The 27,620-nt window shown below is 31.3% G+C and overlaps 2 protein-coding genes across 2 annotated transcripts in view; one reads left to right on the forward strand and one right to left on the reverse strand.

Moving 5' to 3' along the window:
- LOC143059511 (uncharacterized) overlaps positions 1-16,185 on the reverse strand; it is a 162,689-nt gene extending 146,504 nt beyond the window's left edge. The window contains exon 1 of the mRNA XM_076233021.1: positions 16,180-16,185. The gene's annotated coding sequence lies outside the window, so the exon portion shown is untranslated. The remainder of the gene's footprint in view (positions 1-16,179) is intronic.
- The window catches only part of LOC143059513 (caspase-7-like), a 64,763-nt gene that overhangs the window by 29,766 nt on the left and 7,377 nt on the right, over positions 1-27,620 (forward strand). The window lies entirely within an intron of this gene.

The following is a 27,620-nucleotide window of genomic DNA, read 5'->3' on the forward strand; positions in this document are numbered from 1 at the left end:
TAAACTTAAACTAAACTTTTGAACTTACCTTACCTTCAATTTGGGTCTTTCTCAGATTTTAAGGCGGATGTTTTTTTACGTTTCTTTCTACTAGTCTGATAATTTCTCGAAGTTATGTCTCTATGAGATGAAACATAGAGTTCATATTTGGGTACCAGAACTTGAACAAACAATATATCGATGATTATCATATATAGCAAAAAAGAGGTAGGTTTTGTGAAACAGCTGTATTTCTACATGTTTTATGATAATGGGATTTTTGTTTTGATATCCGAGCTGATAAAGTCAGTATATGGAATGCCATTAATCAGTACTTTTTCTGAATTGTATATTGTGTTGTTTTGAAATTTAAAAAAAAACGGCTTTTGATTGCTCTTCAATTAAATGCAACAAACTTTTATAGCCTACAAATATTTTATTCGCAGTTTAATAATCGTAAAGAATTATATTTCCATTTTTCGTTGTTGCTAACTGCACATTATGTACAACGATATTTTACATTGCATAAAGTCCGCACTCTTACTACAAAGGTTATACAACATATGTTTGTTATATTTTAATAACATAACAATACTAATGCTACGACATATGCAGGAAGGGATTAATATAAGTTGTTCTAACTTGTTTCCCAACCCACCATAAATGTCTATGTTTCAACTAATAATGAAATACCGCAGTTCATTGTTTATTATAGTTGGTATGTGTACTAATTCATATCAATGACTTTCACAAACCACGCTAACTCATTCAGTAATATGGATTAAACCCCAATTGCATTGAATTTATTCTATCGATGTGTATAAATTAATGTCGTATATTTAACACAAAACGTATTCCTCGATCCGATATGTGACCTTAATAGGTTTGAGCATGACTGTATACAGTTTTATTTAATTTCTTTGTTGTTATCTGCGTATTATATACAAACGGTATTTTCCACTGCGGGCGCACACCTGCTAAATTCTCAGGTGAGTAAAGTCGATATGTCCTTGATTTTTTGGTAAAATAATATAGGACTTAACAGGATGGGAAATATTCGCTTTAGAGTCTAGGTTGAACAACACTCACAATTGTAATATGTGAATGATGTTAATGACATTTATCATATATTTAGTTCTAAATACAGATAATTTTGTATATTAGAAAAGGATCTTTAACCTACGTGTTGTCAGAGGGACACATGTGTTCCGATAAATTCAACTTAGTGGTGAGGATGTGATATTTGAGTACCCACCCACGTCCTCTCTGTGTGCTTTCAGTGAGGATCTGGAAGGATTTTTCAGTATGGGCCCAGGCCCCCCTACCAAAACAATATTTAATGAGCCGTTTTGAGATTTAATTGGCCATGTTGTCAAATGAATGGGCCATTGATTTAAAAAACCAAAAAAATGTAGGTTTGAGCAAAGAGGTACGAAACTTATGATTATAATTTGTATTGTCCCTGTGGTTTTGTAAATTCAATGAATAAATGATAATTTAGGTCTTAGTTCATGCTGATATATGTGTTTTTTTGTGATAAAGACTGACATTGTATGTGGTCATCATATATATAACGTCACTAGAAATTAAAACTTTGCGAGTGACCTATGAACAAACTATAGTATAGGAAATTAACTGAACATCATATGACCAGACTAACTTCTATTATTCAATAAAAGAACATCATTACATGACGAAACTTAAAATAAACATATCAATTATCAAGCAATACAGTACAACACACCATGTACAACTAACAACTTGTACCATCATAGAGATAGTAGCAGAATAAAAGATAAAAACCATATCTTTCTCTGTATTAAATACTATCACACACAATAAAGTAAAACTGAGAGACTAGACCATTCAACATTAATACTAATAACACCCTAAAATTAGCTAATCTAGACATTTAGTTTAACTAGAATATTTTGATTATGATTTCAAGAGTATTTTTTTCTTTTTGTGCCACATTTCAAGAGAAAATTTAAGATTGTGATGTGTTGTCCCAAACCCTTTGCCATAAATTTTCATTCTTATAAGTTTGTCACACTTTTTATGGTTCAAACAGATCCTTTTTGGGTCAATAATTGGTTTTGAAAAGAAAATGTCCTCTCACAGTTAGCAGTGTGTAGAAGAAGAATAAGGGATATTTGTGCAATTCATTGATGTTAGGTATATCTTTTTTGTTATGTTCAGTCAGAAATTGCCACAGATGCTTGCTTTATTCTGTCTACTGGATATTTAAGTGATTTTACAATTATCTTTGCTTTCCTCCATTCTTTCAATACAATATCTCTATCAAATATGGAGGCAGAGACTTGTCCTTTATGCACATGAAATAATTAACAATAAAGTTTAATCACAATTTTAAACTGTTAATACTTTAAAATGTTGATGGAATCAGTAGAGGATTATGTCAGGCAATGGGCTAAGCGCGAGAAGGAAGACGTAGAAACTCTTTCCGAAAGGATTAAGGCAGTGAGGTCGTTGATACAAATCAGAATTAAGAAACTGAATGGGTCTATCAATGCCCATGCTACGTCAATCTTTAAAGACCCAAATGTTGCAAAACACCTATCCTACCTCCATGATAAATATGTTGTTGTCCCCTTAGATAAATCCCCAAACAACATCATTTTTGTGTGTGAAACTCATTACATTAACTGCTTGATAAACGTATTAGGTATTGACAATTCACTTGGAAACTCAACATATAACCTCACGACACTTACCAAAGAGGAAATCCTGGATAACCAAAGGCCTGTTCTATGTTCCTTTGGAATTTCAACCAAAAAAGAAGAACTGGATCTTCCATCACTGTATCATGTGTATTGGATACCTAAACTACATAAGTGTCCTTACAAACAACGGTATATTGCTGGGTCTTCCAAGTCTTCCAAGTGCTCCACGAAACCTCTTTCTAAATTATTAACATCTATTTTATCAGCAATCTAAGACGGGCTTCAAAGTTATTGTGAAACTGCCTATTCTAGAGGTGGCGTGAATCAGGTGTGTTAATAAAAATTCCAAAGATATTTTAGAGTACATACCTTCTAACTCTCTGTCATCTTGTAACAGTATTAAAACATTTGACTTTTCTACTCTTTACACAAGTATTCCACATTCCAAACTAAAAGACAACTTGAAAGAGTTGGTATTGCTTTGCTTCATAAAAAGAATGGCCAACGTAGATACAAGTATCTTGTTTTAGGTTGGGATAAATCCTACTTTGTAAAGGATCACTCTGATTTAAAAAAAATTCTCTGAAACTGATTTTTTCAACAGACTGTCGGCATTCCAATGAGAGCAAACTGTGCCCCTCTACTTGCCGACTTGTTTCTTTATTATTATGGGGCTGACTTCATCCAGGAACATCTTACTACAGAAAGATAAGAAGTTAGCTTAGCAATATCCTTTAACTCTTCTTTCCGCTATACGCTATATGGATGATGTTCTTAAAATAAATAATTCAAAATTTGGTGACTATGTGGAACGCATCTATCCCATCGACCTAGAGATAAAGGATACTACAGATACAGTTAAGTTGGTCTCATATCTTGACTCAGATCTAGAAATTGGCAATGAGGGTCGGTTGAAAACAACAAAAGAGATGATTTCAGCTTTCCATTTCTAAGTAGCAACATTTCAGCAGCATCTTCATACGGGGTATATATCTCCCAATTGATACGATATTCTCGTGCTTGCATTTTCTATCATGATTTTCTTGATAGAGGGTTGCTGCTCACAAGGAAGCTATTAAACCAAGAGTTTCAAATGGTGAAGTTGAAATTATCCCTTCGTAAATTTTACGGACGACATCACGAGTTAGTTGACCGTTATGGAATAACCGTTTCACAAATGATATCGCACATGTTCTTTACGTCGTAACTACAATCCCCTTCCCTTTCATGAATGTGACCTACCGAATAAGACTATTTACCGGATTTGTTATAACATAAGCAACACGACGGGTGCCACATGTGGATCAGGATCTGCTTACCCTTCCGGAGCACCTGATATCACCCCTAGTTTTTTGTTGGGTTTGTGTTGTTTATTCTTTAGTTTTCTATGTTGTGTCATGTGTACTATTGCTTGTCTGTTTGTCTTTTTTCATTTTTAGCCATGGCGTTGTCAGATTATTTTAGATGTATGAGTTTGATTGTCCCTTTGGCATATTTCGTCCCTCTTTTAATGGCAAAACAATCACTTTAGCTTTATTATCTTTGACACAGATACAAATTTAAAAAACATATATGTCAAACATTATTCTCAGAAATTCAACTGAATTGAACTGTCATAATATGGTAAAAGCAGGTTATGGAAAAATCAAACAATCAATCATTGAATTTGTGTTTGGATACATCTGATGGGCCAGGCTTTTTTCAATATTTTTTTATAATATGAATCTCTGTAGTACTGATACCCTACGGCATATTTCAAATTTATGGTCTAACGCGTCAGGCGAGATTTGGTGCCACGATATATGCCGAAGCAAATTTAAAGATCTTACATTGTTGGGCTGATTTTTAGACTAATTATACATTATACAAAATGTATTGTCAACCTTGTACATGTATCACCATCACTGCTGAAGATCCGATGGATAATATCTATTGTCTCAGGTACAGATGTTCTTATAATATACATGTATGTTATTGTCTCTTTGATAATAACAATATAAACGATGTTATGTTTTTGTGTTTTCATGTGTTCATCTTACATTATTTCTTATGAACATAAGGATTTTATTTCAAAATAATTAATCATAAATATGAAACTTAAAAAAAATGAAATTCATTAGACGATGTCACAACGTATATTATCATTGACACAATATAAAAATAGCCGTGCAATATCACATTTGCTATCCGCCGTTTTCTAACTGTCTTCAAAATATAGACGATATACGAATTAATTATATTTGCAAATACCACATAATAATCTGGTTTGAGTATTGATACTGATACAATGATACTGTGTGGAATAACTGAAATTTAAAAGTAAACATATCAATTATAATGTCTTCTGCACAACAATTGACATCAGTTCATGTTTAAGTAACTGTTTGTGCCTTTCCTACTGAAATTCTCTAGTCATATATGCTTCACAAAAATGCATCTTTCAAAAGTTTACATACCTTCAACCACGCTCTAAATGCCTGTGATTTTGCAGGTGTATTCTGACTAATAAATAATAATTCATACATGTAGTCATACAAAGCAGAAGTAGTGTTTCTAGAGTGGTTAACATTAATATTTGTATCATTTTATAATTAAAGGACTGGATTCAAGCTAACTATACAACACCATCCTTCGTAAACTACGAAAATATTTCAAAGCATGTTGTTCATGACATATTTAATTATGATTTTTTATGGAGTTGATGGTAAGTATACTTTTTTTCTTATTAGTATTCTCCTTTATAATTTAACACACCAATAATATGTGTTTTGTCAATATCAATTCCTCAAAGTCATATCCAAAGATATAATCATGATAACGTTTCTCCGTTAAAGTTTCAAAATAAATGTCAAATCGGTGTCTGGCAACTGTCCTAAGCATCCATCATTTGAGCCCATCGCTAGATTATGAAATAAAAAACCCTATACGAGCAAAACACATTATTATACAATATCTGCATTTTTTCACTTCATCATATTGTTTTCATTTTCTCTAGGTCTTATTGAAGAGTTACCGATGTTTTTATCAATTGGTTTTTCAAATACAACGAAGTTGCACAATCTATCTTTAAAAAAAATGTATCAAATGTAATAAACTTAACCGTACACACAGAAAATAGAAAACTAAGGTGATGAAAGATATTTTCTTCATATTAATACTTTATAAAAAAAGAGAACAGTTGTATTTCTTTCTTAAAGCATCACGCTAAAACTTTATCTCTTAAAAAAATGCAATATGTTTTCCTTTCCAGTAATTGTCTTATTCCAAAAATTTGCTTTGTGAAGGACACACACATGTAATGACGCAATTCTCACAAATCAGAATACAAATAATCTAATCTTAATTTTGCTCCCATTTTATTTTAGTATGTATATTAAGTTGTTATGTTGATCGCTCATATTAGTTTTTTTTTTCATTAATTAAACAAATTTGCAAGGATTGCATGCTCTCAAACAAGACTTCTCGAAGAAAATGTTCTTATAGAATGATATCATTTTATCGTTTAAATATTTAAAGCCATATCCGAGGTATAATTCTAGATAAAAATTGTTAGCCAAACCATTTTTCACTGTTTGATTACCTGTCTGAAATCTGAAACGCAGTCGATAAAAGTTTGAAACGTAGTCGACCAATCGATTTCTACTTTTTATAATCTTGAATGTGTAACTATACCATGTATACTATATGAGAATGTTTCTTTTTTACATAATTGGTTTAAATTCTTTAAAATTAAGGTCCCAGGGTCAACATTGGCAAGCTTAAAAATGCTAAGTTAACTTCTTCATAAATTCAAATAAAAAAAAAATATGGATTTTTTTTTATTGTCATCTGACCTAGTACCTCTTGGTAAAATTTCTGGCCAACGATATAGATTAAACATAGAGAGTTAAATTAAGAATAGGATGATGTTTATGCTTGATCCAGTATGGTACTGGCTTAATATAGAATGAATATAACTTGGTCTGACAATAACAAATGCAAAACAATTAAAACTAAAAACTAACGGCCTTCTGCATTCACAAAATAATGAACTTGAAATAAGCCAGTATGATATACAGCAACAAACGACAACAACTTAATTTCCGGCTAACGACCTGGGACATGCACATAAAAATAAAGCTGGGGAAAACTAGTGCGAGGGTGTTCCATCATCTCCCTAACATGATACTATTGTAACAGTAAAACATAAGAAAACACTTTAAATCAGTTGAAATGGGATTCACTAATCAGAACGAATAAAAAAAATCAGCAATTTAGCTAACTTACAGAGAGACGCTGAAATTGACTTCTTCAACATCCCCACAACTAAAGACAATTAGTACAGAGTCTAGAGTACTCGCAATAACTGACAGTTATTTTACACCCAATAACAGCAATTCAAAATTCATGCAACTTAGACTAACATAGAAATTAGAACACACCCATCCTCTAATGGATTTACTGAAAAAAAAAACGTAATTTACAGTCAGAGAAAAACATGACTTCGTGCAATGCCAAGATATACATACATCGACTGATTGTAAAACCCTGAAAATGCATACGTATAAAAATATTCTGTTAGATTTAAATATACTGATACCACAATTAATCTTGCAACCAATAAAACAATATTCAAAGACTTAATTATAGTTTTAAATTGGCAACTTTTCGTGTGGAATGAATTTATTCAAAAGATATATACGTGTACCCGGATTTCCTTGCTCGGTAAGCACCATTTCTTCAAAATCATGATTTTTTCAAAGAAGGTTTGTACAGGTATAAACAAACTGTCAAACTACATGTGAACATCAATAGAAAACGTTGGTTTAGTTTTTATGTGAGTTGCATATCAAAAGTCCTCACTTAATAATTTACAAGTAATACATTGATCACCTTCAGTATCGTTCATACTTAAGTAAAGATATATCAAGTAAAATTTAGACCAATTTGGAATTTCTGTTTTCAAATCTGTTCAATGGATTACCGGTTTTCAAATCAGTACAATGGATTATCTGTTTTTAAATCAGTATAATGGATTATCTGTTTGGACTATTTATAAACAAAAAAGATGTGGTATGATTGCCAATGAGATGACTCTTTACAATAGACCAAAATGACACAGAAATTAACAACTATAGGTCACCGTACGGCCTTCAACGATAAGCAAAGCCCATACCGCATCCCAACACAATAAGACAACATAAACAGATCTGAGAGTACTCGCAGTTATCTGACAGCTAGTTTAAAGCCACTAATAACTAATGAAAAAATCATGCATCTAAGACTAAACTATCAATCCGTACACATCCAACATCCAATGGATTTAGTGTTAAGACGTCATAAACAGCCAGAGAAAAACATGACCTTGTGCAATGCCAAGTTATAGGTATCGACATATTGTAGATCCATGAATATATGTATATGTATATAACATACTAGTAATATTAAGTTAGCTTTAATTTACTGATAACAAAATCAATATTCATACCAATAAAAACAATATTCAATGATCTTATTACAGTGTTGAATAGGTAACATTTTAGAATAAGTTTATTTAAAGGAGCGACAAAAACAAGTCTGCTATTAAAGGGGCACACTTAGTGCCAATGGGGATACCTACAACCTGTCGATAAACTTGTTGCCGAAACGTACACCGTACGGCCTTCAACAATGAACAAAGCCCATACCGCATAGTCAGCTATTAAAGGCAATAAGACAATGAAAAATAATTCAAACGAGAAAACTAACAATCTTATTTATATATAAAAAATGAACGAAAAATAAATATGTAACACATAAACAAACGACAACCACTGAAATTATATGCTTTTATTTTTTCCATTTTTGGTGCATTTTTTTAACTCTCTTTTTTTTTTACTTATATTTGTGATTAAGTGATTAAGATACAATTGGGACTTCTATAAATACATTTAATATCTTTTTACCTAGTTTAGGGAATGCTTCTCTGTAAATATTTTACTCTTACCTAGGGAGTTTGGCACACATGGTCATCGATTTTCTTCAAACTTCACATACTGACTATTCTTGATGAATTAAACAAAAAATTGAAAAGCATTTGAATAATATTGTTTATTATTCTATAAAGATAAGATACTATATCAAGATCATTTTTGAGGTGAATGGAATGTCCTACAATAGGGATAGGCATGGATGAAGGCGGACAATTTGAAATATCATTGGAAATCGGGATCAATTAGACATGGACTTAAATTTCAACTGGTCAACTAGGGAGTTCTTAAAAGAAATAACACAAGGGTTCTTAAGCAAACAATGGTGTAACTAGCCAATTTAAGGCGGATATGTCGGCCGTCGATCCGATAATACCTGCTCTCCATCCAACATATTTCTTGTTTGCCGTTCTGGCTGGGAGGAATCTTTGAGATTTTCCAAAAAGTTCAATTACCCTACGAGGACCCGCGGAAAATCTGTCAATTGGCGTCTTCGGGTCTTATGACACACAGCAGGTAATTGGGGTTGGGGAACATTACATCTAGATAAGTTTCATATCAATTTTCATATAAGCAGTCAAACTAAGTGCCCCAAGAGAGGGCCCGCTAAACACATGCTTCATACCAAATGTTTTCAATGAAAGGAGGGGATAGGCGACCGTAGGCCCTCAAAGCCCCTCCAGATCTGATTATGGTAGCACTATCTTACCATTAGCATGATTAGTAATAGGCATTGGATTATTGAAATTTGAGAAAGATAACGATGATCTTTATAGATTTTGAGCAGCATATTAAAAATATTGACAATTTTCTTTTAACTTTAAACATTGTTGTGACGTCATTTTATTGTTTTACTCATTCTTTATTACAGTGATTGGACAATCATTTACCTGTAAGAAACCATTATGTTACCTTTAACTGTCAAATATTTTTAAGAATAGCCCTCCTCTTTCTTAAAAATATTGGACAACTAAAGGTAGTACAACTGATTCTTACAGGTAAACGATAGTTCAACTACTGAAATAAATACTATTAATTCCCCCTATTGTTTTTATCACGTGAAAAAAAATTCAACCAAATAACAAATGTTTATGTGTATCTTGTTAATAATTGTAGCCGCACAATTTCACAACACTACACATAATATTGTATTTTCTCAAAAATCCCATCTTTCTCCGTTGTAACCATGGTAACCAACAATATCGGTTTGAATTATTTTTCGGACTAGGCTAATATGATCTACACATCAGCCAATTTTCAGAAAGATCGGTGACGATGTGTGCAGAAAAAGTTGAATTGTTGAGTATTACATGGTAATTTTGTATCATAAAAGACATATTCACCACTCAAATATAAAACAAAAAATACCCTTTCTGCCGCAATTAAATTTTATAAAGATTATCCCTTTGGAATTTCAAAAGTATATTTTTCTTTGAAAATCTAAAAATTAAAACTTAAAGATATGTATGATGTGTCACCTAAAACAACCATATAAGTTACTTCAATAACAGTAATTACTTATTCTATCAAATATGTATTAAATAACTCTTACTAGTAATAATATTGTAATTAATTTACAACAACCTGTTATACGTGTTTGGCTCTCAAATTTGATAAACTCTTAATTTTAAGCTAAAAATGATGCACAAACTAATTTCAATCCATGCTGATATGGAAATTAAAAATTAATCTATTTAAGTCATTTGATCATTTTCAAAAACAAAAAATACTTTTATACGCACTTGCAAAATCACAAAATTACTGAACTCCGATGAAAATAAAATAGGAAAGTCCATAATCATTTGTCAAAATGAAAAGCTCAAACACATCACACGAATGAATAACAACTGTCGTTTTCCTGACTTTGTACAGACATTTTCTCCTGGTTTTAAAACTATATTAAATTATATCTCTTGAATTACATTCGCATAAAATTTTATTATATTGACAACGATGCGTGAACAAAACAAACAGACATACAACAATAGATATAAATGTCAACAATAGGGTCACAGCATTCAACAGTGTGTTATATCTTAATCACTATAAAAACAACCAAATATGTAACACTGTAGCACAAAAAGACATACATGTATATCAAATCTAACAACCTCATTCCTAACATTTTTATTATACGATTATATTCATATTTGTTGAATTCACATATAAACGGTCGAACAATTTTGAGTACTGGGACCGAATCATTACCCTGACAGGCACTTAGGTAAATCAACGTCACTAACAGATTTTTAAGATTAATTAAACTTGTAATTTTGTGAAGTTTAAAGTGAAATGTACATGAAGGGGAATTAATTACTGTATCTACAGAAATAAATGCATAATGTCTGACGAAGTATAATGAAGGTAACATTTTGCAATAGTAAACATTTGTTTTTCAATCGGTACTAGAGCCATGTTTTATTTGAATGTGCAAAGTTTTCTAAGTTAAAATGATTGAACTTTTTGGTCAAAGGAGAATAAATTCTATCTATTGGCTGATAAGGACAATTGGGTTTTTTAAATTTTCCATCATACTGCAACATGTTTTTGTTCCAACAAGTTGTATTTGGTCCTCATTTTATCTGTTTTATCGGGAATCAGCTATGCATTTACTTATACTTCCAGTCACTGTACTGTCCTATTCTTATTATACTCCTTATGAAATATCAAACTATTGACCTTCTGTGTTCTGTTGTCATTTCAATGAGCTTGATAAAAACAATATTTTTTCTGACAAGAATCTAAACATTTTTATTTACACCTTCCCACTGTTATGTAATGATTGAATGTTGAATATGTTCAATTCAATTTGAAAACAAAATGGAGGCCTCTAGGTGTCAAATGCATTTCAGGTTTTGAAGAAAAGCTGCTTTTCTCTACAAATGGTTATTTGAAAGAATTAAATTTGGATACACTGGTATCGAGAATAATTGCAAATCCAACTGGCCCTATATATTCTTTGGCTTACGATTATAAGGACAGCTACTTGTATGTCCCAAGACATTCTCACTCGGACATAGTAAGGTATTATTATTATACATATTTCAGATAGATATCGAAAAACACATATGTCTGTTGACATAAATTGTATTCATAAATCATGTATATAAGATATTGTAATGAGTTGACGGATTGCTATGAAAAAGTTATGCTGTACACAACACATGAGTATCAACTTTTTTATAGTCATGCAAAGCTTACATTTCTACAAGCATTTTGAGGTGTTTGATTTGTATTACATTAAAGATTTTTGAAAATAATAATAACGTTTACAGAAGTAGAACTAGACTTATCCATTATTACATTTACAAACTCTTTTCGTCCGTTTTATGCGGGGTTCTCGAGTTAAAATCCCACTTTCCACAGTATTTCGGATAAAAGAGAAAAGTTTAATTGAGTTGGAGTCTAAATAAAGTCTCTGGGATGGGTGGCATATCTCTTTGCGGTTTGTTACCTTGTTAAATAGCACAGTGAAAATCCGGATAATGTATAGAGCAAAACAGGTTTCTCTTTATATCGCACTAAAATGTTTTCGTCTTTAATACACAATTGATTTGCCCTGGGCGTTTAACAGCCATCAATCCATTCATCATTGCTTTTACGTCCTGACTCTATCACTGAGTCTTTAGTAAATCGTATTTATTGTATTGCATTCCTCTGTTCTTGTTTGTAATCTTGACATGTCTATTTTCTAAATTGTTTACACGATTTGAATATCGGTTAACTACAGTCCTCTTAATTAAGCAGTCTTTCATGTGGGTCCAGAGGTACGATTATGATGCATGAGGTTTTTATGGTGCATTGTTCTTTTTTGAATCCTTGAAATTGTTTTCTTCAATATGTACCAAACGGTAAAGTATTGATTGTTTGTTTTATCAACCACGTACGTCTGGCGTAAATAAAAAAATAAAATAATCCTGGTATCTATGATGAGTTTTTTTGCAACCACTGGGTCGATGCCACTGCTCGTGGAGATCACCAGCCCTATAGTCAGCACTTCTGTGTTGTCTTTAGTTATCATCGATATGTTCATAATTATAAAATTAACTGTTAACAAAACTTTCAATTTTTGAAAAACTTTGGCTTTTCTACTTCAGGAATAGATTACCTTAGCTGTAATTGGTAAAACTTTTAGGAAATTTTGGTCCTTAATGCTCTTCAACTTTGTACTTTAATTGGCCTTTTAAACATTTTTCGATTCGAGCGTCTGGCGTAAATATAAAATTTTAATCCTGGTATCTATGATGAGTTTCTGTACATGAACAAAAAAGCTTTTGGTTGACGTCTTCGGTTTTTAAATACTTAGAACTACAATTACATTTTAATGGGCGTCTTTTGCACATTCATTTGTAAGTTTGTTAGAATATCTAAGTCAGTTTTGTTGTATTTTTGTGATATCTGTGTCCACAACTTTGGATGTGGTATGATTGCCAATGAGACAACTCTCCACAAGAGACCAAAATGACACAGAAATTAACAACTATTGGTCACCGTGTGGCCTTCAACAAAGAGCAAAGTCCATAACGCATAGTCAGCTATATCGGTTTCGGTTGCTTCTCCAATTCTTAAATTAATCTATTGACAATTCACAAATCAGGAGGAGGTTTAACTAGCTATACAATCAGTTACACCCACCATTTGTTTTTCTGAAAATGTCCGACTCAAGTGAGAAACATGATAGTTAATGTCCATTTGTTTCGATGGTTGGATTAGTGGAACGGTTAATTTTGTCAGTTTTTTACAATTTTTCCTTAAAGGTAGGATCTGTGTTAATAATCGGCAGCCGCCATTACAATTTCGGGATGTAATGAAAGAACAGTATTTCATTTTCAACAAACATTAAACGCACTGCGCAAATCTTTAACCGCAGCAGATCCAGAAACTTTCATCACATGCTTTTATATACCTGCAAAATATTGTAAGTAATGCAACTTAAGATGATGTTTTAACAACAATCTTGAAGGAAATGATAATTGGTACATGTCTTTAGATACTACATTTACAGTGTATGTCATGTTTTATTGAATTCGAACATACCAAGAAAACACGTATTGTTTTATCTTTTCAGGATTCGATATCCAAATAATCAAACTGTTATTTTTGAAAGAGTTGTGCAAACAAATTTACCACTAGCCGTAACATTTGATTCCACAAATAGGCATCTTTATTGGACAGAAGATAGTCCTCATAAAACGATTTTTAGATGTGATGCAGATGGATCTAACAAAACGTTAATTCTTAGTGCAGGTCCTAACTATCCTTCTTCTCTTACACTAGACATATATAATAGGTTGGTTCCAATATCTATGTTTTATTTGACTGTTTAAATGTCATGTTGGTATTGTACATGAATAATACAGTACATATGGTATGCTTACCTAACATACCATTTCAAAAGTATGCGATGTAATAACGAGAGACTTTAACATCGTAGGTGACCTACAGTTGAAATAATTTCTTAGTAAAGGACCTAAATATCGTCCCCCGTCAATTATAAATTGGAATGAGTGTCAAAACATCATCCATCACTTACTCTGCAATTACTGCTCTAAATGGATAAAACGAGAAAAAGCTGGCAAGAAATCATTAGATCCTTTTTTAATTTAACAATGAACATAGTTGATAAACGTATTCACCATTTTAAAAATAATTTTACTCCTAACAAGAACCATAATAACCCAATTTCTCGTATCAAACATTAGCTAAAAGAACTCGTAAGGAATATGTGTTTGTGCCGACTGATGAGGTTGACAACAATATTATTATTGTTTGAAAATATTTTTACATTGAGGTTCTACAAAAGGAAATCACCAATTCACCAACATTCTCAGTGACTCTATTTTCGGAAAATGGTATATGTAACAATCATAAACCTTTAGCTAACTCTTTACAAGCAGAACCGAATACATTAAAAGTTCCTACTATGTACTGGCTTCCGAACCTGCAAAAAACACCTCACACTAGAATTTGTTCCATTTTCAAGCCATCGTTCCACTACTAAACTATTTATTTGACTTACTAATATACTTGGAAACCTGGGAATATATATTGTTTAAATAAGGCCTTTAATTATAGCGGAAAAAATTACTTTTCGAGTTTCAAAAATTCGTTGGAAGTACTTGATACTTTTCATTATATTATATTGGAGATTTGCTGCATTGTCTTAAGAAAAAAATCACACACCTGATTAAAGAGCAGAATATATATGTGCAAACTCTTTAAGGTATTCTTTTAGTACAACAAACAAAAGAACTATGTCAATAGACAACTTTCGAGGTCATTGCATTTCCGTCAAGAAATGGTTTAAGTAAACATCACTCGTGCGTTAAGGGGCATCGTCACTTCAGTTTCCATGTTGAGCGAATAGTTGGAAAACTATGATACTATATGGCACGAATTAGTCGGCAAATTGAATTCTCATAATTGAAAATCAGCACCGCTGTCATTAGGGAATTGTGATAAAAAACCTACAGAACAAACATTATTTCTAGATTATCCTGTATAATGCCTATTCTAGACGATCCGGTACATAGTAAATTTGCTGGTTGGTCGTTTTTATAGACTTTTATATATATATGTATATATATATGATATCTCTAACGGGAAACTTAATACCGTAATTTATGATAAAAGAGATTATTTTTTATTTCCTATTGTTAATTATCCATTTTTAGATAGTGACAATCCTGTGTCAACATTTTATGGTGTTAAAATATCTCAACGTGTTCTATTGCTCATGTATGTAACAATGAATTTAATTTCAACGAAAGAAATCTCTGAATTAATGAAAAAATTATCACACCAGGGTTTTCGATATCACAATTTCGTACTTAATTTTAACATCGGTACAAAGACATCATTTGTAAATATAAGTCAATAAGTATATATCGTATACGTTTAGGTATTTCACATCAAATACTTTATGGTAATATTCTTCACAAAGCACAAAAATGTCGGTCTTCACCTAAAAAAATAACCAAACCTTTATACAGACTTAGTCTGAAAGGATCTATTTACGATACTGTTATCAAGTCGGTTAGGTTTGCATTTTTGTTTGCCTTTCCTTAGTCAGTAACCTCTTGACTTTGTTGGTCTTTTAGTTTTTTTTTTAATTTTAGTTTATATAAATGTTTTGGAGTTTAGTATGATGCAGGATTTTCTCGCTGCGATGAAGACCCATAGATTGAATCACAAATAATTGTGAAATATTCAACTTCATAAATGGAAAACATGTTTGAAAAGTGAGATGACATATTGCAAAACTAGTCGAACCGGTTGATATGACATAGTTTTGTCTATGATAATTCTATAAGAAAATTTTAATTGTGTGTAGATTCTTCACTATTTTTCGGGTGTTTAGTATATCGAAGAATAGAATAATAATAAAAAAGATTTATTTGACGCAAATTTATTGCATGTTGTCTATCATGTACATAGATAAACTTCAAATCTAATTCTGATGTCGTTATTGCTTGTTGGATGAGGAAGCAGTTTTAATAGGACATATTCAAGAAAATTCTTTAAACATTTAGATGGATTTACTTTGGTGAAGAATTATCTGATGGAGAGATAAACAGACTGACATTTGACGGAAATGAATTAACAGTTATAATTCGGGACCCGACCACATATGTGTTCGGTATAGAGCTAGGTAGGTTATCTTTAAAAAGCGAAACATTCTAAATAAGATTACAATTATTAAAGTTGTTAGAATGCCCTTGTTTCTTCTCTTGCATCTAGCGTATCTTTAAAATTAACATGTTAAATAAGTATAAAAAAAATTTAACAATAATATGATTATAACATTTTGCGAAGTCATCACCTTTTATTCTTGGCTATACATATTTTTAATCGATTCACACATGTTTCAATATGTGCACATCGGGAAACTTCTGCTGTCTATAACATTTCTGATTATACTGAGACTTAATTTCATTTGGGCTATTTCCTGCATTACTACAATGATAATGTGAGCACAATGTAATATCATATTTAATACTTCGAAGTAAAGCTGCAGGTATCACTGTATTTGAATGCACTCCAAGTTTAAAGTGTTTCAAATTATAATTTGATGAACATTTCTACTATATTTGCTGTCTTTTTTTGTATTTCTGCATCATGTGATATGTATCGCCTTTTCTGGGCTTATCATATATGTTCATGTCATTTGGTGTAGAAAATCCAATTTTCATAATATCGATAAAAACGAACTCCGATGAATCTATTGACATACACTGTTTTAATACGGTAATTGTTGCAGACGTAAGAAGGGATCGAATTTATTGGATGGAATGTAACACGGGGGATTTGAAATCTGCATCGTATAATGGATCTGATATCAAAACAGTATTCAACACAAATTCAAACATTAACTGGGACATTGCTACCAGTGATGATTTTATCTTCTGCGCAAGCAAGAATCAAATTCTTAAAATAAACAAATCTCCAGGACAAAATGCTAAAGTTGTACATACAGATGCACATAGGATACATGGTATTGTGTTTGTTGAACAAAAAGGTAAGAATGTACGAAAAAGAGTTATGAAATGAATATTCAAATAAATGAAACATTAAAATTATGTGTTTATAAAAATTACCTATAATTACCAACATAACATGGCTTTTTACTATAAAACATTTTAACATGGGAAAAATTAAATTACTTTTTTTGTATAACTGTTGCAGATATGATGATGTGTGTTTTGTATTTCGTTTAGAAAGCTATTTATGTTAAATAGATATTTTGAACAATTATAGTAGTAGCAATAGTAGTTATAGTAAATTGTTTGAGTTTTTGGGCGTTTATTATATTTAATGCAATTGATTATTAATTGTTTAGAATAATTTTAGAACATACATTTATGTTTTGTATTATTCTATACAATAAAATGCTTTATTAGATAAAGTATATCGATATATCTAAAAGTAACAATTGTGTTTAAATACTTGTAGTGTTTCAGTAACATTGTGCCGTAATATCATATTCCAAGCTTTTATCATATTAATCAAGTCGCTAGTTTCACCAAATAATGCTTTTCTATGATTCTCTGTCACGTACTTGTTTAATTCATTTATCACGATCACATATATTCATCAATTGTATTTTATTTTTTTCATGATATACAAATTATAATCTAAATACTCTTTAAAAGCATTTATTGATAAATGCAAAGTTTAATTTTAATATCATAATTGGGTGCATATGCTATATACTATGCAACGATTTGTTCGAAAATATACTAATTGATGTATCGATTAGACAAGGTTTTCATGTTCTATAAATGAATATATCGGTAGGAACTTTTAATCTTTATTTGATTGATTAATTTAAACTTCATCACTTGGAAGATAAATGATAAGCAAATACGCTATAGAATGATATAATCATATATGGCTCAATAATGAATATTTTGTATATTTACAGGAAAATACAGTGACTATCCTGTGATTCGCCTTTTCAAAAAGAAGGCAATTGGGTTAAAATGATTAAGATAGCAACACACCAACAATGTGTTTAAATGTCTAAAAAATAAGTTTCGGATATAACAAACTGAATAATTATATGAATCTTATGTTCTGTTATCTTTTATTATATGAGCATGTCACAAAACAAGGCTAGAATTATTATAAGAAGACAAAATGTTTACACAATTGCAAAAAAGCAAGGAAACAAGTTCGTACTTAGCTAAGACGGACAACTAAATGGTGAGCAACACGATCCCTCAACAAAAGGACGAACTGTTTACATTGGAAGGGTAAAAATTATTTGGTTCAAATATTGCAACCTTAGTGTTGCTTATATTAGTATCCGAGTAGTTAGTAGTTCCGGAGCAATGAATTAGGATGTGCACAATTAATGTTTCAACCTGTATATTAAATAGCCATTTATCTTTGAGTCTTCAACTTTCATATATCGATTGAGAGCGTTTACTATCCTTTCTATTGAGAAATCTCTCAAATATGAATGAACGAATATAGATATATTTAAAAACACATAAGGAAGAAGTCATTATGATATATCTTCATTTATCATGTATCTCATAAAGATTAGTCCTTTTTTATGAATAAAGTTATAGAATTTCGTCGGTGATGCCTAGAAATATGGAGTAAAGAAGTCAAATCTACTAAATCAAAACGAAAAAGTAAGTATATATTGTACCGGTGTGATAACATGTCGTTATAATAGAAAATTGCGGGCCTGTAGAATTTCACCTGCCAATCTGGTACAATTGGGAGGTTAAGCTACCTATAAAACAAATCCCAAATTTTCTTGTTTTGCTAGTACCTTGTCAGAAATATGGCATTTGTTTTTCACTTTTTCTGTTGAGTGATAGCGTTTAATTTTGTCAGCTTTTATGGACTCCCTCTTTTTGAATTAGCCTAGGAGTTAGGTATTTGTGTTATAATTTTGTAATTCACAAAGAATATCTATTAAGACCTGTCAGAAGAAGAGAAATTTTTATGCAGTAAAATAACTGTCTGCATTAAACTTGTTAGAAATACTCAGCATGTTTTTGCATTTTGTGATGACATTTTTCTACAAATCTGACATTATTACTTTTTGGCAACAATATTGAGATTTATAAAATTATCATGATTATACTGATGAATTATAGCAGTATTGAACTTTGTATTAAAAAATATCACCCCTAATAAATAGACTGCATATTGGTTAATTGACATATTTTGTTATATTTGTCATCGTGTTGATGTCATTTTGATATATAACCAAAGTATTCCATTTGTCTTTCAACACCAAACCTGTTTTTAAACTTCATCGTTTGATAACATTAACTAGATCTTTGAGATCTATGGCAAACACTAATATACGCTTTAATAGTGCTTAAGTTCTTGAAAAATTAATCGGTTTAAATGGTTACTGGGTTAAGGCCATATGTTCAAAAACACTTATGGCAGCTTTCTTTATCTCAAATGTATTTTTATTATACGTGTTACTCATTACATATAGTGCGGTGACAGACGTGTAAAAAGTCGTCTAGATCGCGAGTTTAATCTCCCCAAATAACACACGGCTAAAAATGGTCTTAACTTAAAGACAAATATGTCTTCTTTAGTTTTTGCCCTGTCGTCAGAATTTCGTACGGTCACTTTTTTCTAAAAAGTCGGTTTAATGACTGGTAGTATATTGGAGAGTTTCAACCCCCCTTTTCAAAATGAAAAAAATGTGTATGTTTGCTTACATTTAATTGAAATAGTTTTTCCTGAAGCTATTTATATATGTCAAAATATTCTATTCAGTATTTTATTTTCTTCTAATCTATAAAATTTGCGAAGTTTAGACTATTTAAAATTGAGGTAATTTTAATTGCAAATTCAAACTCAAACTTTAGTTTCTTCTTCATAGTAGTAATAAAAATTATCCCATAATATTTTCAGCATATAGTATTTAATAAAACTTGTAAGTGATAAAAATTTCGGAACCAAAATATGAAAAAAACCTTAAGAAATCAACGGAAAAAGAATCGAGTAAAAATCTTCATTTTCAACACGGAACTCAATCACTTGCCTTCCGTCACATTTTGTGTATTAGTCAATAATTTGCTCTCAAATGATATATGAAATTACTACCTTTTTCGCTATTATATACATATATTTTCAATTAAAGTGCACTGATATATGCACATACTTTGTTTGTATATGTTTATATTCTATATTTTTTCGTTATAAAACATCAAATTTTTGTCAGAAAAGTCTTATTGTAAAATCAAAATAATTGACGGATAGTTTCAGTAAATATTCCGTGATATGTCAAGTCCTTTGCAAATTGCTCCATTAAGTCCAAAGAAAAGACAAAAGTTGTTAAATTTTATCCAGTGCATAATATGCCCCAAAAAAACCCTTGATTGAAATTTTGAGTCAATTTACTAGTTTAAGGAAGTCAATTATTGTGTCTGCATTGCATAAAAGATTGGATGATCGTGAGGTGAACATCAATATGTTTCATGCGAAAGCTGTTAATTTGAAGAACTCTGTGCAGGCAGTTTATCATCGTTCATGCTACAAAACTTACAAAGTAAACATATTTGTTCCCCCTTTTAGAGCGAGGAAGCTTCTAGTCTGATATTTAATGACGACATACAATTATCTGACTGTTATCCCTCAGTTTCGGGTATTTGTACACGTTCAAGAATGCAGTCGTTCAACTGGAGTGCTTGTATATTTTGTTGCAACAAAACATTTTAGAAAGATAAAAAAATACTCAAGTTTGAATCAGATGAGCGAATTAAAAATGTTTTATGCGTGTCAGATAAAGTTAAAGTTGAAATAGTTTCCCGTCCATCTTTTAAACTTCAAGCACTCTGTCATTTTGGTTGTATTACAAATTATTTGCTAAAAACGAAAAAAAATCCAAACCCGTGGAAGCAGATATCTCACAACACGATACTACTTTTACAAATTTTATTTTGGCTATTGACAACGATTTAATGGTCATTCCTCATGGCACCGTTACTTGATAAATATAGATCATTTCTCCCGGCTGATTTTAATTTAAAATATTCTACATGTAAAATGCAGTCTAAACTCATTAATTTCTATAGAAATTCAGTTGTCACTCAACTTCAACAAGTTCAAGGCAAATATAACATAATATTTAGTAGCAAAATAACTATTTAAGATGCCATATAAGCTTCTAGTCAATTGAAAACTGACCTCAAAATCTCAATGTCAACTGTAATAGACACAAATAACGGACAGATATTTCATTCCGCTGCAAGTTTACTTAGAAAAGACATCGAAACTCTAAAGAAGACTACCCAACTTCGGATGAATTGTCTCTTTCTTCTCAATTCAGTCAATGCCTTCGTATTTATTGCAATTCATTCTATGGTTACTCAATGAAACTGCATATAGCCAAGACTATTCTCAGGAAATGGCACCAGAGAAATTGTGGAAATGCTAAGCAATTGTTGATGCAATCGTTTTTGTTTTATTCCTTTTCATTTAGAATTTTTACAAATGTACAATGAGTTTGGTTCAAAACACCTTGTTGAAACATTGAATACCAATGGATTTTATGCTTCTTAAAGTAAAGTGCGACGCTATTTAGTTTGTTGCCAACCATGACATTGAGCGAATTCAAGATAGTGTGTACGTCTCGTCTAATGTTTCCCCAGCATCTTTGCAGACAAGCATATGAATGTCAACACACCTTCCTAGCCCCCCTTTTACATCTCTGTTAAATCTTGAATGAATTGATAGGGATGGTTTGAAGCTGGTATTTTTTTAGGAACAAATGTCTTCAGACTTCCTACAATACCTTATCTGTACTTGTAAAGAAAAACTCAAAATAACGTGTTTGCTTTGAGCAGAACCTTTCATGTGCAGACCTGTGGCCATGAAAGAAATGTGTAGAAATATTAAAACATGTCTTGTGACGGTTGATGAAAATGAAGATGATGGAGATAGCGGTTGATTTGGTATAAAGCTTGTTGCACTGGTACACACGGTTCCAGTCCCGAGGTTAGGGGAGTGTAGGCGTGCCCTTAAAAAAGTACACTATCTGTATGCGTCTGTTTCAAGTCAAGAGACGGTAACGCAGTGTTTGTCGTTTGTTTCTATATACTATATTTGTTTCTTTCTTATTTATTTTGTACATTAATCAGGCCGTTAGATTTTTTGTCTGTTTTACATTATTCATTTCGGGAATTGAAGACTATGCAGTATGAATTTTACTCATTGTTGAAGCCCGTACTGGACCTATAATTGTTTTATGTCTCATTTGGTCTCATTGAGATAGTTGTCTCATTTGCAATCATATCACATCTTCTTTTTTTTGTATATGGAATACTTTTGAAGTTTGTGGTACGTTTCAAGCGAAAAAAGGGGGGATATAGTTGCAAAACCTATAATGTAATAGATATTAACCAAAGTTAAATACACAACAAAAGATAATACTATGGTAGCAGTAATAATTGTGAAAAAAAAACAAAAGCAACGAGTAGTCTATAAAAAAAACCTGAAGTATTCGCAAATTCAATTTGAGGTCATATTTGACTGTAGTGTTCTATGGCTTTGGTTTGATACCTCACCCACTATGATAGTTTAAAAAATAATTTTAAAGTATTGTCCTGCATGACACTTGATTTTTACCTGAAATTGATATTTTTCATAAGGTTAAGGTGCTCTAAACATTTTATAGGTTAAAAACTGGATTTTTGAAGTTTTGTTAATAAAACGTCGTTTTAGGATTTTTTTTGATAAAAAGATCTCAATGATTAAGGTTTATGTATAATAACAAACATTACTAAAGCCAAAACGGTATCATTTGTAATTAGGTAGAGTTTAAAAATAGAAAAAAATGTCAAAATTGAAACCATCTCAAATTTTCACAGATTTTTGCATATGACCTTTGACCTCAATTTAAAAAAAAAATGTGACCATATCAAGTTCTGACGACAGGCATATTATTATAGTACTCGATTTCCTCTTTCCAATGATATATTATGTAGGTGTGTGTTCGGTGGGGAGATTAAATTCAAATAAATCTGCCTTCAGTCACCGCACTAATATACCCGAAGACAAGATAGAGTTATATCAATCAAAACTAGTGTAGTTTGTTTTGAGCAACAAAAACAATGTAAGGGATAAGAAGTTTTTAACTATATTTTTTTAGTCAAAGTTACGTTTTTTCACGGCTTATGAGACCAAACAGACAGAAGTTTCTTGATGATTTAAAATATCAACGAAAGCATATTTATTGAAACAAAGGAAACAAGTTATTCATATTGTACATCTTAAAGAGTATGAAAACTCCATAAGCACTGAAATAGGAATACTCAAGACAAGTAACTAAACATTATACAATTGTACACAACATTGTTTGTTAAGTAAAAGGATTCACACCATTCGATGCAAGAAAACGATCGTATTTGATGTATTATAACAATCACTTATTTGTTTCTGCCTGTAATACATTGTAAGGTCACTGGTAGTAACTCACAAAAAGATATTACCTTTTATATCTTTATAGAAAATTAATAGAAATTGTAACATCTTTAAAGATAAATTATTCCATGAGAAGTAACATAAAAACATGTAATCTAAGAATAATATACAATTACTTGTATTTGTTTGTTTTCTTCATAGTGTATTGCACACAATGTTTTGTTATGCTCGGAAAATGTAAAATTTCCTGAAAAATACCTTCCAATAGTCATGGATGCTGCCTTTTCAGAAAAGTTGTTTAAGATATAGTTAATATCATTTTAGTCATTACAGTAAAATCTGTTAAAACTGAAAGTTATAATGTTATCGTATGTCAATTTATTAATCCCTTTAAATGCACTGTTTAATTGTTTTGCATCAACCTTCCAACGGTTTTTATTCGATTGTACCAAAGAGTCTTTTATGACGTGAGGCACATCATCTGACGTTTATAAAAACCGTGTGTCTATGCTTCTTGGCATAAGTTTTGTGGTGTTCGAGTTGCTTAATCTTTAGTGTGTCAGTGATATTACTGTGTCATTGTTCCTAGGTAAAAAATTAAAACCTAGCTTAACTGATTTCGACATACAAAAACAGATCACGACATATATCTGTTAGAAACTGATATACAGTTATAATTAGGAAAAGGCTGTATAATGTGCTTTCATTCTTAAAATTTAATGCCGACTCCCGAATTCCGGGGAAGATAATTACTCATGGGTTACAAAAATTAAATTTTTATTACTGAGTCCCGATTGGTGTAAATTATGAAATAAAGGTACATAATTTGACAAGCTTTTAATTGTTTTACGGCTTAAAAAGTGTTGAAAAAATCAATTAAACCTTAGCTTTGAAACTCAATTTTCCAAATACTAGTAACGAAACACAAAACGGTATTATTCATAGGTTTTTGAATAATTATTTTTATGCTCCACCTACGATAGTAGAGGGGCATTATGTTTTCTGGTCTGTGCCTCCGTTCGTTCGTCTGTTCGTTCGTTCTTCCCGCTTCAGGTTAAAGTTTTTGGTCAAGGTAGTTTTTGATGAAGCTGAAGTCCAATCAACTTGAAACTTAGTACACTTGTTGCTTATGATATGATCTTTCTAATTTTAAAGTCAAATTAGACTTTTGACCCCAATTTCACGGTCTACTGAACATGAAAGCGGGAGTTTCAGTTTAAAGTTTTTGGTCAAGGTAGTTTTTGATGAAGTTGAACACCAAATAACTTGAAACTTAGTACACATGTTCCATATGGTATGATCCTTTTAATTTTAATGTCAAATTAGATTTTTAACCCAATTTTACGGTCCATTGAACATGGAAAATGACAGTGCGAGTGGGGCATCCGTGTACTTAGGACACATTCTTGTTTATAGATCATTTGGGATTGCATTTCATACAAAAAATTATTAACATGTGATTTGTGTTTATCTTTCAGACCAGAAGATGTGTATACCAAGTGAAACAACTTTTTGAATCGGCGGATTAAATAGTCATCTGTAAGAATCACTAAGCGCCATAAATGCGTGAAAACTATTTCTACGACATTGGGTACGCAGTGTTACTATAAGGGTATGTAAAAAGTCTTACAAATGTCATATTCCTGGCTTGGTACAGGCATTTTCTTATGTAAAAAATGACGAATTGAACCTGGTTTTATGGCTGATAAATCTCTCACTAGTATGACAGTCGTATCAAAGTCCATTGTTTTGACAAGGATGTGTGAATAAAACAAAACGAACAAAGATAACAGGAAAAAATGTCAAAAATAGGGGTACAAAGTCAACTTTGTGTCATAATCTTAATCACTATTATACAAAAAATATGTGACAAAGAAGCAAAAAAAGCATATGTCAAATTTCACAACCTCTTTCTATGCTTTTTATTGTAAGATTTTATTTATCCATTATTTACCCCATTAGGGGTTGAATGATTTTAAGTACTGGGGTCGAAACCTAACCATGGCAGGCACATGGTTAGGTAATAATCATCACTTTTTTTTTTCCTTTGAAGAGAAATGTTATAGTTTTTTTAGATAATCGTATATGCTTATAAATCTCCATCACATTCAATAACAAATTACCAATGTTAAAATTCTCAAAAATGTAACAAGTCCCTTTCATAACCGTGAAAAAAAAGTTATTTTATACTTTCAGTCACAGTTTCGAAGAATACTCAAACTACTAAGTGAAATACTAAATCACAGAAGCAGAATTAGCTGGAGAGATAGATACCATAAATCGGCCTGCTACTAAAATGAACCACCTGCGGTAAGATTTCTCTCTTCAAAATAACCTTTATATTATGGAAAGTTCAAGTGAGAATATTAAATATTTTGGAAGGACTATAACAGCTTGTCTTAAATTTTATGATTAATAGTATTAACAAGCTTAAGGAGATAAGAAAAAATATATTAGATTTCTTTTACTTACTTTTTTTGGCATTTTTACTTTTTTTATTTGAGCGTTACCAACGTACATGACGTAACTGGTACGTTTTTGTTGTCAATGGTCTGGTGCACAAAATGTGAACCCTGGTGTACAATTAAATGACGTGGTTGATATATTTCTTGAGTTCTCACACTAAATAAATTTAAGTGTAAATTAATACTGTCCTCGACAGGTTGACCAAGTTATCAAGTACCATCTATTACAGCTGAGTGATGATACTATAACAATATTTTTTAATAAAACACACATTGAATTGAACTTAAATTGCTTTACAAAAAGGGTAGCTAGCTTTACAGCACAATTAAATGTCTATTTTAAAACGAACATGCACTTGCTTTACTATCAGATTTTCCATATTATAAGAGTATGAAGATGTGACATGGTAATGGAACTACACACTCTAATGATAGTCAGTTTCTGTCATTAATGTTTTGTATTTCTTTTCAGAACTAGCAAGCAGGGTCATCCAGAGGATAATAGAACAAACTATTTATAAAAATAATCAAATATAAATAAAATAACTCAAACACTTCTGCTTCGTTATATCAATGATTATATTATGTATATATTATTGATATGCCTTGTCCTGTTGACCTGTATATATTTGACGACCGTGTTAGATCATCGTTGGTAGTCAAGGTCGTGGAACACCTCCTTAATAGTAAACTTACATATGACATTATTTTCTGAAGTCTTTTTGATATACTACTTTTATGAATGAGATGTCATGAACGTTGGTGATGTATTGAAGAGTTGAATCTACGTGACGACACATCAAATTGTTGTGTTAATTAGTATTAATGATGTAAAGATAATACAAATGAGTAAAGAGGCTACAGACACCAATTTCTAAGTCAGGTGTTCGAGTTGAGTACGTAAATAGGTACCAGGCTAATAACTAAATACGCCAGACGAGTGTTTCGTCTACATAAGACGCATCAGTGACGCTCAGATCAAAAGAAATATAATGCCATACAAGTACAAAGTTGAATAGCATTGAGGATCCAAAATTTCAAAAGGTTGTGCCAAATATGGCTCAAAATTTCCGAAAGGGTTGATGAATTTATTTTCTATGGGTCATAGCATAAGCATTTGTTTTTTGATAAAGAGGGATCACACTAATGAACTTCAAGAAGCGTAAAAAACGAAAACAGCAGTATATAAATTGCATTCGTCCGATGCGCTTTTCTAGGATATCCTTCATTAGGATAGCCGAATATTTGAAAACCAAAGAAGTATAAGAACCAAGACAGTTGAAGAGCTATTGGACAAAATAGACATAACAAATAGTCAAACTCATATTAGGTTAACTTGAGTGAGTTTAGTTTATTTATTATGTAAAAAGTTATAAACTCACAGTGTAGCTATAAAATCAACCAATAAGCGAAACATGCGAAAACAATACCGATTTAATTTGCAACAAGAAGACTAGTTAAGAGACATGAAAACTGAAAACTAATTACTTCGAATAATTATTTGCCTAAGACATATTTTGGAATATTATGCGGCTGTCATACAAGTGAGATTGTTGAGCTAGCTATAAAACAAGGTTTTGTCCACCATTTTATGCATACTAAATCAGGAATATGACATTTGTAATCCATTCGTATGA

This window comes from Mytilus galloprovincialis, chromosome 14 (assembly GCF_965363235.1).
Source record: "Mytilus galloprovincialis chromosome 14, xbMytGall1.hap1.1, whole genome shotgun sequence".
Classification (NCBI taxonomy): Eukaryota; Metazoa; Mollusca; class Bivalvia; order Mytilida; family Mytilidae; genus Mytilus; species Mytilus galloprovincialis.